Raw genomic sequence first — 12,185 nt, forward strand, 5'->3', positions numbered from 1 at the left:
AGCTTATAGGCTGCAGCTGTCAGAATAGAGCCAGAGCCATAGACGTGTAAAGATAGGTTTAAGTTTATGTTAGCTTTAGCACTTCAAAATTCAAATATGAAATAAGTAATGCTGCTTAGTGCAGTTTTATGCAATATGTAGCCCAGTATATCTTCCTGCTAAAAATACTGGTAACACTTTAAAATAAATGCATTTAAATTGTCCTTAAAGTTGTTGCACCTGATTTTTACTGACTTAAAAATGAAATGTGGAAAATCAAAGTAGTTTATTTTGCACTGGTCCTAAGTTATTCCCCACTTACCTTATGCTTTCTGATCATCCTGATTATTGACCATAAGAGTTCATAAACATGACAATAAAACCAACAACTAGCATGCTAACACATTTCTTGGTTATTGAACATTAAATTGCTTTCTGATTAGATACAGCACACAGTGGACATATTTTGATCTCGTATAGTTGTATGTAAATCATGAACAAAGACTTAATATACTATTTGTTAATTATGAATAAAAACTGATTCATGCTTAGTAACATAAGACTCTTACTCCTAATCCCTTTATTAAGTAGTTAGTAAATCAGAATCACCATTTAAGGTTAATTAAGGTGTAAGTATTATAAAGTGGCACCTCCTAAGGTAAAGCATTTGGTTTGGCTTTGGTGGTACCAGACGATTGGTGGTTTGATTCTCCTACTCTGACAAAGGAATTTTGCCATTATGCTGTTGAGCAAGACATTTTTCCCACCATGCTATTTGGAATAGTAAATTCTAGGTTAAGAAAAAAAAAACTCTGAAGAGATTTGTAAGTGTGTGTCTCCTGTGCTAGTCATTGCTTTAATGATTGAAACCACATGACATTACATCAATTGCATAACATCACATTTTTAATGATAACTTCTGATTTCTCCTTAAGTAATATTTATGCAAGCTTTCTATACTCACGGGTGCATTTTAGTTACTCTAGCCTGCTCTAACATAATCGACTTCCACATGCAGAACGCCTTGTGATCTGAATGCAGTATTAGAGGTGGTATTAAAGGAAGACCTCATTCACCTGTTTGGAGGATTAGTCTTGCTGTGTAATCACATTCAATTGCCTTGTTCAATTCCCCAAGTCACAATACTGTGTTATTGACTTTCCCTAGTATTTTTACTCCTTGTTCTATTAGCCTGCTATAATTGTGTTATATCTCGCACTGTGCATATTTAAACATACACATTTTAATTATCCAGGCTTATTACATTAGTCAATGCTTCTTCTCAATGACATTAATTGCTTGTGTTAATGATAGCTACTCATACACTATATTGTTGTAATGTACGCATTGTGAATGTCAGTTAAGTTTTTGATTTTAATTCTGCACTATGTAACTTTTAGATCTTGCTTTTAAGCAGACGTGTTTTGTTTCTGAAAATGTATTGAAAATGAGTAAGTTTTTTTTTTTACTTTTAGCAGATCTGATCTGTAACCTGGCCTGATGGTGTCACTTTCTTATCTCCATTGTGATTGGTGCATTTAATGGCATATTTTTTCACAGTCCAGGTAAAGCAAAACGTGGAGAACTTATACTTAAGTGACTTTACCTATTAATTGTATGTAAATGTATTCTTTATAGATCTGTTTCCTGAAACTGAGTCATATGGAGTTGGAATTAGTTTCATTCTCATATTTTTGGAATAACTCTCCTCTATCACTTCCATGTTATGAGGTGATGAAGCGGTGCCCTAAAACATCTGCTCATGTTATCAAAGTTCATTCACCGTCACTGGACATATTGGTAATTATTTCAGTACTCAAATTTGCCTTTACGAGGAGTGTGTTTGTATTTAACCTTATTTTAAGTGCTGCTTTTCTCTAGTACACACATGCTGGTTTGTTGAAAGCACTCATTAAACATTATAATGTCATATGTAAGAATGCTAAGTACTGGAATTAGTTAAAAGAAGACATATTGTGCTTGTGTCTGCTATATGGTTCAAATCTATGACACCTGTGGATCATTGTTATCATTTGGACATTTTAAGTTGCAATATTGATCTAAAACAACTTAATGAACAATTAGAGCTGACATCACAGTAAACGTCATCATAACAAGAGATGCAAAAATGTCAGCATCTTTAGTGGATAGTTGCAGGTCACACTTGCAAGTAGTAGATTTTGACTATCCAATGCCGTTCAATCTTGGACGTACGACCAATTACAAACAGAAAATTGGAGAATGAAGTACACACAGAGCAATGGGTGGTGGTGAAAATGAGGGTTGATTGAGTATAAAGGTGTATAAAGATTACTCATACCTACATAAATCACTCTAAATACAACTCTAAGTGGGTTAATGAGAAGGGGCAACAATTATAACATGATTAAAAGCTCAAAAAAGTTCGTTTTTCATAATAGATCTGCTTAAGAAAAAGATTATATTATTTATTTTGTTTGTAGAATGCACACACATTTCTATATATAACCATATTAAAGGTGAACTGTGTAACTTTTCGGTTGGGAGTATGTCACTTGCTTGTTTCTATAGAGATGTCATTGCTCTGCCTGGAATGTTCCACAGCTCTACCATACATTTATTCAATTACAGGTGATTCTATAGCTCAAAAATAGTTAGAAAAACAGGTGTTCTGACTGTGGGGGGTTGACTCTCCACAGATCTGACCTGTAACTTGGTCTGATTTGGGCTCCATGAAGATAGAAAGGTTTAATGTTATACTATGAAACATTACAGACATAACAATAACATCATTGACGGAAACATTTGACGGACCCTCCACCAGAAAAGTTACACAATGCATCTTTAATGAGAAGGGGAAACAATTATTAGTCAGTTAGTAATATCTAGTCAATTTCGTATAATAGGTTCTCTTGAAGAAAACCTGGACATTATTTCATGTTGTTTGTAGAACGTGCGCACATTTCTATACATTAACCATATTAAACCACGTACAGACTTTCATACTCCAGTTTCCAGAGTGAAAAGCTTGTACTGAACATTTCCAAAAAGCGCCCAGTGCGAAGACAAAAGAGGTGGCTCCAAATGATTCCTCCTGTTAAATATGTGAGTGTGAGAGTTATGAGTGGGACTTGGCTCGCTCAGAATAGTCCCAATAGGCTTATTTGAGATGAAAGAGGGGGCTGGGAGGGTCTTTTCACTTGATTCTCTCTTTTCAACTCTCTCTTTGGCAAAGCAGCACTAACAAGCAAAAAACATCATTACAGCCTCCAAAAATCATCTTAATTGATATGACGGAAAAACCTTAATATGATGCCATCTATCAAAGACAACGTGTTCAAAGTGGAGTTTTAATTGTTATTTGGGCATGGGAAATGTAATAGATTTTGGAGGCATACCTAGTTGTGTAATTTATTGCAAAATGTTCAGTGGTGCCATGGATGGATGACACAGTGTCACAAAAAAGGGAAAAATTATATAGGGAGTGATAAAAGTCTACATTTCACATACAATTACAAATATGTCTAAATGAAATAAGAAAATGTAGTTTTAATTTTTTAAATCTTTTCTTAAGTTTAGTCTTTAAAATCTACTTTTTTGAGCTTTGTACCACATTGTTCCCTTATCAAATATATGTCTGAAGAGTTTTTATATGTCATCCATGCATGCTTGAGTAATCTAGTGATCTCTCCCTGGCCCTATTCAACCCCTTGGTTAGCTATAAGATTCTGTATAAGCCTACATTACACTACAACTTCACAAACCAGATGCACCGCGTAGTAGTTTCATTAGTGAAATGGATGATTATAATGTGATAGCACTCTGAAAGGGTTTTGCTAGAAATATTCCACAGTATGGCATTAAACATCCCTGGAGAAAAGCAAGTCAGATCTGCAAAAATGCATATTTTTCTGACTTAATTTTTATTTATTATTATTTTTTAAAACAATAAAAACATCAGTAATTAAATAAATGCCATATATGTGTTTGTGAAATATTCATGTTCAAAGCAACAACACTCAGGCAACATTGGCGGACCCACCACTTTAAAAGTTACATAGTGTAGCTTTAAGGTGTTATTGTGATAATAAATTAAGTAGGTTAATTTACATTTTAGTTTTTACTATTTACTTATTGCATGTGAAAATATAATAACATTGTCATTATAATATATATATATATATATATATATATATATATATATATATATATATATATATATATATATATATATATATATATATATATATATATATATATATATATATATATATATATATATATATATATATATATATATATATATATATATATATATAGTATATATAACAGCTATCTAATATTGGGTTTTACTCATATTTACGCAGCTTTAAAATCCCTTAATAATAATGTTCTAATGTGATCAACAGTTTGGTCAATGGAGTGATTCATTGAGTGAGCATGAAATAAAAGCAGCAATATGGATCCTTAAGGGAAGCCATCTGTCGCATATGTCTATAGTATGACCAGCCACTCTATACATCACCATCTCCCACTGAGAGCAGCCCACGTGCATGCTGTACACTCCAGAACAGTGCCGCTTATTGACTTAACAATGGCTATATTTGTCAAGGGAATCCAAGGAACCAAACTGTGATTTTTGTGCTCTTCTGAAAATAAATATGGTAAATGGTCACATTTTTATACAGCACTTTTCCTCCTTCACGGCACTTGCGAGGTGGGGTAAGTGTCACAAGGACACAACGACAGCATTCATCTGAGGGAGTTGCAATCTCATTGCCAACCTGTAATCAAGATAATTAAACTTTTTTTTTTTTTTCTCATTAGTGGTAGTTTAATTTCTAGAATTGTTAGTAACTTTATTTTACTCTACACTTATACTAGTACATATTACCTCCTCTCTCCCCGAACAACTGTCTCTGGTCGCATTTATATAACACTTAAAATCGTTTCAATATTATTGTTTATCACATCTCTCTTAAGCAATATATCATGCTTCAAAATTTTTTATCATGACAAGCCTACTCAGCACACTCAAAGCGCTTTACTGACATTAACACACCAGTGAGAGTACAAGCACAAACTGAGCTATTGCAGTCCTGGTAATTACATGTTATTACAGGTAGTTTTACAGTTACACAGTGTGCACGAAGTGCCCAAAATTGTATGTAACAAAATTACATTTACAGTTGTTTAACTAACCTTAACAGGGGTCATCTTAAAATTTGAAACTATGAAGAAGTGGGGCCTATCAGTGCTGCAGTTTTGAAGAGGAACACAATGGAGTGGTTTCTATTACTATGGTGTTTTACATCAATTGCCTAACACAATTTAAAATCATAATCTATGTTTGTGTGTTAAAGTTTAAAGGGCACATATTGCACTATTTTACCTGGACTTGTGTTGTGTATTCAAACATGTATAAACACACAAACCCTGCTTATTTATGCTGAGTTCTTCTCTCAAACTTTCCACCTTATGATGTCATGTGGTAATACAGGAAATGCTCCACTGTGTTTTTAAACTCCACTTCACTAGAATCATTTGGATAATTTAATTTGTCTTGGAATTGCCAATTTCTATTAAACTAAAGGTAAAAGGTAGCAGTTAACTTGAAAACTATATCTTCATGACATCACAAGGTGGAACAGAGCATTGCAATAGCAGAGTAATAATAAAGGGTTACTCAAACATGTATGAACAGTACCCAGGTATGCTTTTGATGCAGTAACAACATTCTAACATGGTTAAACGCTCACAAGAATCAGCTTTGTGTAAAGTCTTTAATACGGAAACTCAAATTGTGTACACCAGCTGATATTGTGCATAAAAATAACTATTAATAATATTCATGTTCTATTCTTAAAAATTCAAATTAATTCACAAAAATCCTGCTTTATTTATTTCCATTAGTCATATTGCATCCAAGTACCAGAGCAGCCAAACAAAGCCACGCTGAAAAGTTACATTTGTGCTAACTTTTTAAGCACTAATCTTTGAGAGCACTTGCACGGCCCTCTGCAATCTGCTCTGTCCCACGTCCAATGTACCAACTGCGGCTGTTATTCCGACAGACCACTCATCACACTCTCCAATGCACTGGGAATCTTCTATTAGAAACAATAAGGCCTCGTGCTAGTGCGGTGGGGAGTGGAGATATGCCTGTCTGTTGTATCTACTCTTTGGGTTACAGTCTGGGGGTTAGGGTTAGGCCAACGCAAAGTACTTTCAAATTATATCAGTGCTTCAGTAAGAGTAGAGGTGGGTAGAGTAGACCAAAAATCTACTCAGGTAAAAGGAATTTTACCTCAGAAATGATATTACTCAAGTAGAAGTGCAAAGTAGTGGTCCTAGGAATTTGGGAAAAGTACTACTCAGTAACTAAAAGTAACACAGAATTACTGTAAATGTAAGGACAAAGCATTAATAATGTACAAAAGCTGGTATTTTCACTGGCCAGAATCAAAAATGAGAAAAAAAATGAAATTGTATTTTAAGTAGTGGTGCAATAAACACACCTGTTCAAACAATTTCATATTGCCAACATGGAGATTGTAGATTTACTCACAATGGGAAAAGTGACCAAAACCTTAACTCATGTAAGAGTACTGTTAAACTGTCCAATATATTATATTATTCAAGTATGTTGTTAGAAAAGTAAGAAATTGATTTTGAAAATTCAATTACTTTGAAAAGTTACTTAAATAAATGTAGCTACATTAATATTGCAAGAAAATAATTATTGTTGTGTTAAGAGTCTACATTTCACATAGATTCACTTTTTGACATTTTTTTCTTTTTTCATTCTTGATCAGTCCAATCTTTGTCTTGGTTTATTCTTTAAAGTTGCACTATGTAACTTTTTGGGTGGACAGTATGCCACTTGCTTGTCTTCATTATGATATGACATGTTCCACAGTATGTTATTAAACATATCTTCATGGCGACAAGCAGTAGACCAAGGTGACCACGTTTTAAGTCATATCTGTGCAGAGGCAACCACTCTCACAGTATGAATGTGTCTGCCTATCATCTCCGCTCCTGGGTGTTCCTCCAGATCAGGAAACTTGCAGTCTGGGGGGTAGGGCCAAAGCAAAGTCCTGTCCAAGAAGACGTATTATTGTCCAAGAAGTATTAGTTCTCTTTTTAATTTTAGCAAGACGAGGAAGTGGGAATTCAAATGAAAGAATCGGTTTCCATCCAGCTAATAGTAATCCATAATCCCGGCGACGTGTCTAAAGCACAATGTGGTCCGTGTGATTAACGGTAATGCCTCCCCTACTCAATTTATTGAAATGTTGGAATGAACACATTTGGTTTGGAACCAAATGCACTGGCTTGTGTTTAAAAAGTGGAGGGCTGCGGGGGGAGAGCCAGAGAGGGAGGGAGGGAAGGGCGGATGAGACATAAGTGATGGAAAGTGAGAGAGAGAAGACACAGGAAGGCAGAGAGGACGGAAGGAGGGATTTGGGGGGAAAAAAAAGAGTTGATGATAAAATGAAAGCGTAGAGAAATGAGATGGGCAGAGAGGAAACAAAATAACAGAAAATTGGTCCACCCTGCTGTGTTCTTATATACAATTTTATAAAGATATGACAATCACAACAGAGCCTAGGTTGCCAGTGCCTTAAAGGTGCAAACGAGACCAAGTTACAAAGCAGATCTGTGGAGAGGCAACAAAGCTCACAGCCAGAACATCTGTTTTTCTAGGTATTTTTGAGGTATAAAACCATCCAACCATGTAAAGCAGAGCTGTTTAATGTTAATGCTATGGAACATTCCAGGCAGAGCAATGACATATCCATAGAAAAAAGAATGTGACAGAGCCCCAGCCAAAAAGAGAGATAGAAGAACACGTACGAGTTTGTCTAATTCTCAGTATATGGGCAGGCTAATTAAGGATACTGGTGCTGGGGGTTATGTAGTGATGATTCAGATGAGAGAGTGTCCTTTTAGGTTTACACCAACTGGATATCAGCATTGAAAATGGCAACCCAAATGAGAAACTCATGTGAGGCTTATTCTGCTTTTTGATCTGTTCTGAGAATCAAAACCCTAAATAAAAGGGCATCATTTTCAAATTTTTTGTTATCAAGATTAAAGGTGCACTATGCAGTTTTTCAAGTAGAGGGACTGCTACTTGATTATCTCCATGGAGATGTTACTGCTTTGCCTAGAATGTTCCATAATATGCCACAAATTGTTTCTATCTTTATGTAAATCACAGGTATTTTTATTGCTCAAAAACAACTTAAAAAGTGCGTTCATATGTCAGCGTGGTCACCTCTCCACAGATCTGACCTGTAAATTGGCATTGTGGCATCACTCGCTTGTTTATTTGGAAACTGATACGTATAATGTTGTGCTGTAAAAAATTCCAGACAAAGCAAAAACATCTCCATGGAAACAAGCAGTTAGTGGACTTTTACCAGAAAAGTTGCACAGAATCAGTATTACAATTGTTATCAGGAAGATCTGTATTTACCTCATATCTCGGGACACAGCTAGGCCATGTTTACGGCATTTAAAAATTCAAAATTGTACATACAGTTCCTTTTAAGACTTCCCTGATGATTCCCTGGTTAGCTGACTTTTTCAACAACAGTTCTGGAGTATTCCTTCTCCCCTTTTTTGGAGTATGAGGCTCAATGAATGGCATGATGGTTCAACATGTTTTATTATTTTAAGAGGCTGCAAATTCCAAATAAGAAAGTATACAAATTCTAGTGCTAAAACCAATATTTTTTTAGAGTGTGAGAGAGAAGAGACAGGAAGTTAGAGAGAGGACAGTCAGGAAGGAGGGATTTGGGTAAAACAACAAAACAAAAAAAAGTTGATGTTAAAATGAAAGCGCAGAGAAATGAGATGGGCATGGACAAAACAAAATAACTGAAAATTGCTCCACCCTGGTCTCATTTTAAGACTACCCTGATGATTTTTAATTTCTTGAAATGGCACACTTCTCGGACAGACAAAAAAAACGCCAATGAGGGCAAAAAAGGAATGCGGTATTAGAATAATTAAACGCCGGGAAGAGGGTCGCGGCGTTTCATTTTCGCCAACACTTCAAATGAATTCCTGTAATGATCTCGCAAACCTTGAAAAGGCGAAATCCAATCAAACAATATCTAGTGGGCTTCATTTTCACTGCCGGTGCCAATGACCCCTCTTTGTCAAAGGGCTAGTCTCGCAGAATATGGCTCGTCATCCACATCCGAATGAAGGCCTGACAATTTGGTCTAGTTAAAGCTATTATGCGCGTGTGTGAGTTAGCGCGCGGGTAATGTTAGCGCGCCATTAGCGTCTCCTAGCGTGCCGCGGCTTTAACACTTTGTGCCTTGTGATGTGACTCCATGTAAATGATGCCAGGGAAGGTCAATTGTGCAGATCAAAATGGCCGCTGATGGAGGGAGGGGAGAAAATGTGTCACTTTTTTTCTCTTAGGCGGCGAGTGAATGTTTCTGAGGCGTTTTGATTTGGAACAATAAGTGGACACATGAGTGGATGTGTGTTAAAGCTGTAGGGCTAAGTTCTTTTCTAATTGTTTGTATTTAAAGATGCACTGCTGCTGAAAAAAAATCTTGTAAATGTGAAAACAACTGTTGTCCAGAATGAGCAGGAAGTTGCAACATTACAGTTTGGGAATTATTGAAAATTTTGTATGTGCTTGCATTTATATAATTTGTCCAGAGTATTTGGGTCATGATTAAAAGCACAACTGAACACAACTGTGTGATGCAGTGAGGAGCTGACTATCCTGGAGGCAGCTTGGAGTAGAGCTGCTGCTCCTTGAGCTTTTGTGGCTTATATTGCATCTGTTTTACACTCCTCCTGGACGTCTCTCAGTAGCAGTCCCCCAGTGAATCCTGGTGGAAGTCTGGTACTTCATAGAAGATGTGAGCACCAGTTGTAGGAATGCACAATCCAGCTTTTACTGTTCTGATACCATTGTAGACACTTTGGGCCTGTTTACACAAGAATGCTTGTGGGTGAAAACAACAAAATATTTTATCGGAAGTACCTTTCGTTTACATGGTGATGGTGTTTTTGAGGCTTAAAAATAAAAAAATCTGAAACCACCCTCCAGAGTGGAAAAATTGAATACTCTCCGCCATAGTCTACACTTCCCAATACACAAAACTCTGGTCAGATCTGCTCACGTTGCGTATGTGTTTACCTCATATACATACAGTATACAGAAACCTGGTATGCATACACAAACGAATTCCACACACTTTTGCATCACCGTATGCACACAGATTTCTACTTTTGCATCTTCATATAAACCTATCTGCCAATACCCAGTGTCAACTGATACCAGTGTAGAGACTAAAAACAGCATTTATTTCCTTTTAAACACAAATAATGTAAGATAAACAATGATCCAAATGTTTTTTGTAATAGCAGAAAATACAAATTTAATAGTATGAGATGTTTAGTGCCAACAAGTAAACCATCTTATTATACCAGTTTATAAACCAAAAGGTATATGTCTTTTCAATATCAGCACCGATATATCAGTATTGCTGCATCCCAAAGTACAATATGAGATACATGATTACAGTTTTTATGTATTAATTTCTAAGAAAAATACTCGCTCACTAAGTATGCATCTTCAACATGACTCATTGTTGATGATTCCGTAGAAGGTCAGCTGTGGAGAGCAGAACGTCCGCTGATGGAGGGGATAAAACGTGTCATATTTTCCCCCTGGCTGCCTATAACCACTGCTTTTTAGAGCCGTTTGGATTTAGAAGAATAAATGCACGCGCTAAGCTTTGGGTTATTCCTCCGCGACCACACCACTCCCGGTCATATTTCTTACCCACCACGCCTGCGCCCATTGTTGTGCCTCCCTCCCTACCTTTGACCATTGGAGGGGTAATCAGGCGAGAGAGCCCTGGATTACAGCACGAGTGGATGAGCAGCTGCAATGCTCCAATGACCTTTTGTTACTCATTACTGGACCTCCGAAAAAGAACTGAAAAATGTAAAGGGGAAAATCTAAGAAATATGCGCGCGGGCCTGGTCCAAAAAATCTTGAGGGATATTCAGTTCAGTGACCGTGATGCGTTATTGTCTGCCGCCTCTTACCCGGCGCAGATGTTAAATGGACTGATTGACAGACAGTCATAATCTGCTCGGCGGGAAAAGATGGAGGGAGGGTGGGAGGGAGGGGACGGAGGGGAGAGACAGAGGGAGAGAGAGGAAAGGAGAGAAAGGGAGAGAGAGGACATGTTAATACAGGGCAATGGCGTCACTGAAGGGGAGGTCTTAGACAGTTGACCTCTGAAATTGGCTTGTGATCTTACAGCCCACATGCAGATCAGTCTAAAAGCAAGAGGCCAAAAGTCTATCTAAAATTCATGGGATTTTTTGCATATCGTGCTATATAGTGAAGCCTCTGTGTAGAACCTAAATTAAGTATATTGATATATTATGGAAGCACATACATTAAACGTTCTGTATTACGGAAAATTGACTCCTGTGAGCTTTTAGCCATGTTATAAAGGCTGAGAGCTCCAGGTATATTTTTGAGGAGCCAGCTGCTTTTTACCTTTAGTTCAGCAGAGATTGGCAATTTCAGAGCTGAAATTATACAAACGTTCCTAGTGAAGATGTATGGAGTTTAAAAACACTGTCGAGCACTTCCTGTATTAGCACTCGACATCACAAGGTTTGTTTTCTGTTCGAAAGAAGAGCTCAGACTTGATATGCAGGGTTTGTGTGTTAAAAGTGTAAATGAAACAAAACACAACTCCAGGTCTGTTTGTGATGAAGAGACAACATTTTAAAATAGATCAGAAAATAGTGTAATAGTGTGGCAATTTAATTAGACTAATGAGGTTTCACTGTGTGGTTCCTATAATTTTGCACTTTTAATATATTACACTGTAGTCATTATTCACTCTACACTCAGCAGTCGTATGTTACTATTGTAGCCACAGCTGCCCTGGTCCAGACTGACGGAAGTGAGGCTGCCAATCTGCCAATTACTCACCATTTTCATACTTTTCATTGGTAAGGTTGATGAAGGTCTTGCTTACAGACACCTTGAAAGAACTTGATCCGAGTGGGAATTGATCCTCTGACGTTTGGAGTTTGTGTCATTTGAGCATATTTCCGTAATCTTACAAATGTATTAAGTGCTTCTTCTTCTTCTTCCTCTTGAAAGATAATAAAGTGGACTTACTTAAGTTCATTGGAAGATTTTGATTCACCAAGCT

Source organism: Boleophthalmus pectinirostris, unplaced genomic scaffold, assembly GCF_026225935.1.
Source record: "Boleophthalmus pectinirostris isolate CB_2022bp ecotype Guang Dong unplaced genomic scaffold, ASM2622593v1 HiC_scaffold_19, whole genome shotgun sequence".
NCBI classification, from domain to species: domain Eukaryota; kingdom Metazoa; phylum Chordata; class Actinopteri; order Gobiiformes; family Gobiidae; genus Boleophthalmus; species Boleophthalmus pectinirostris.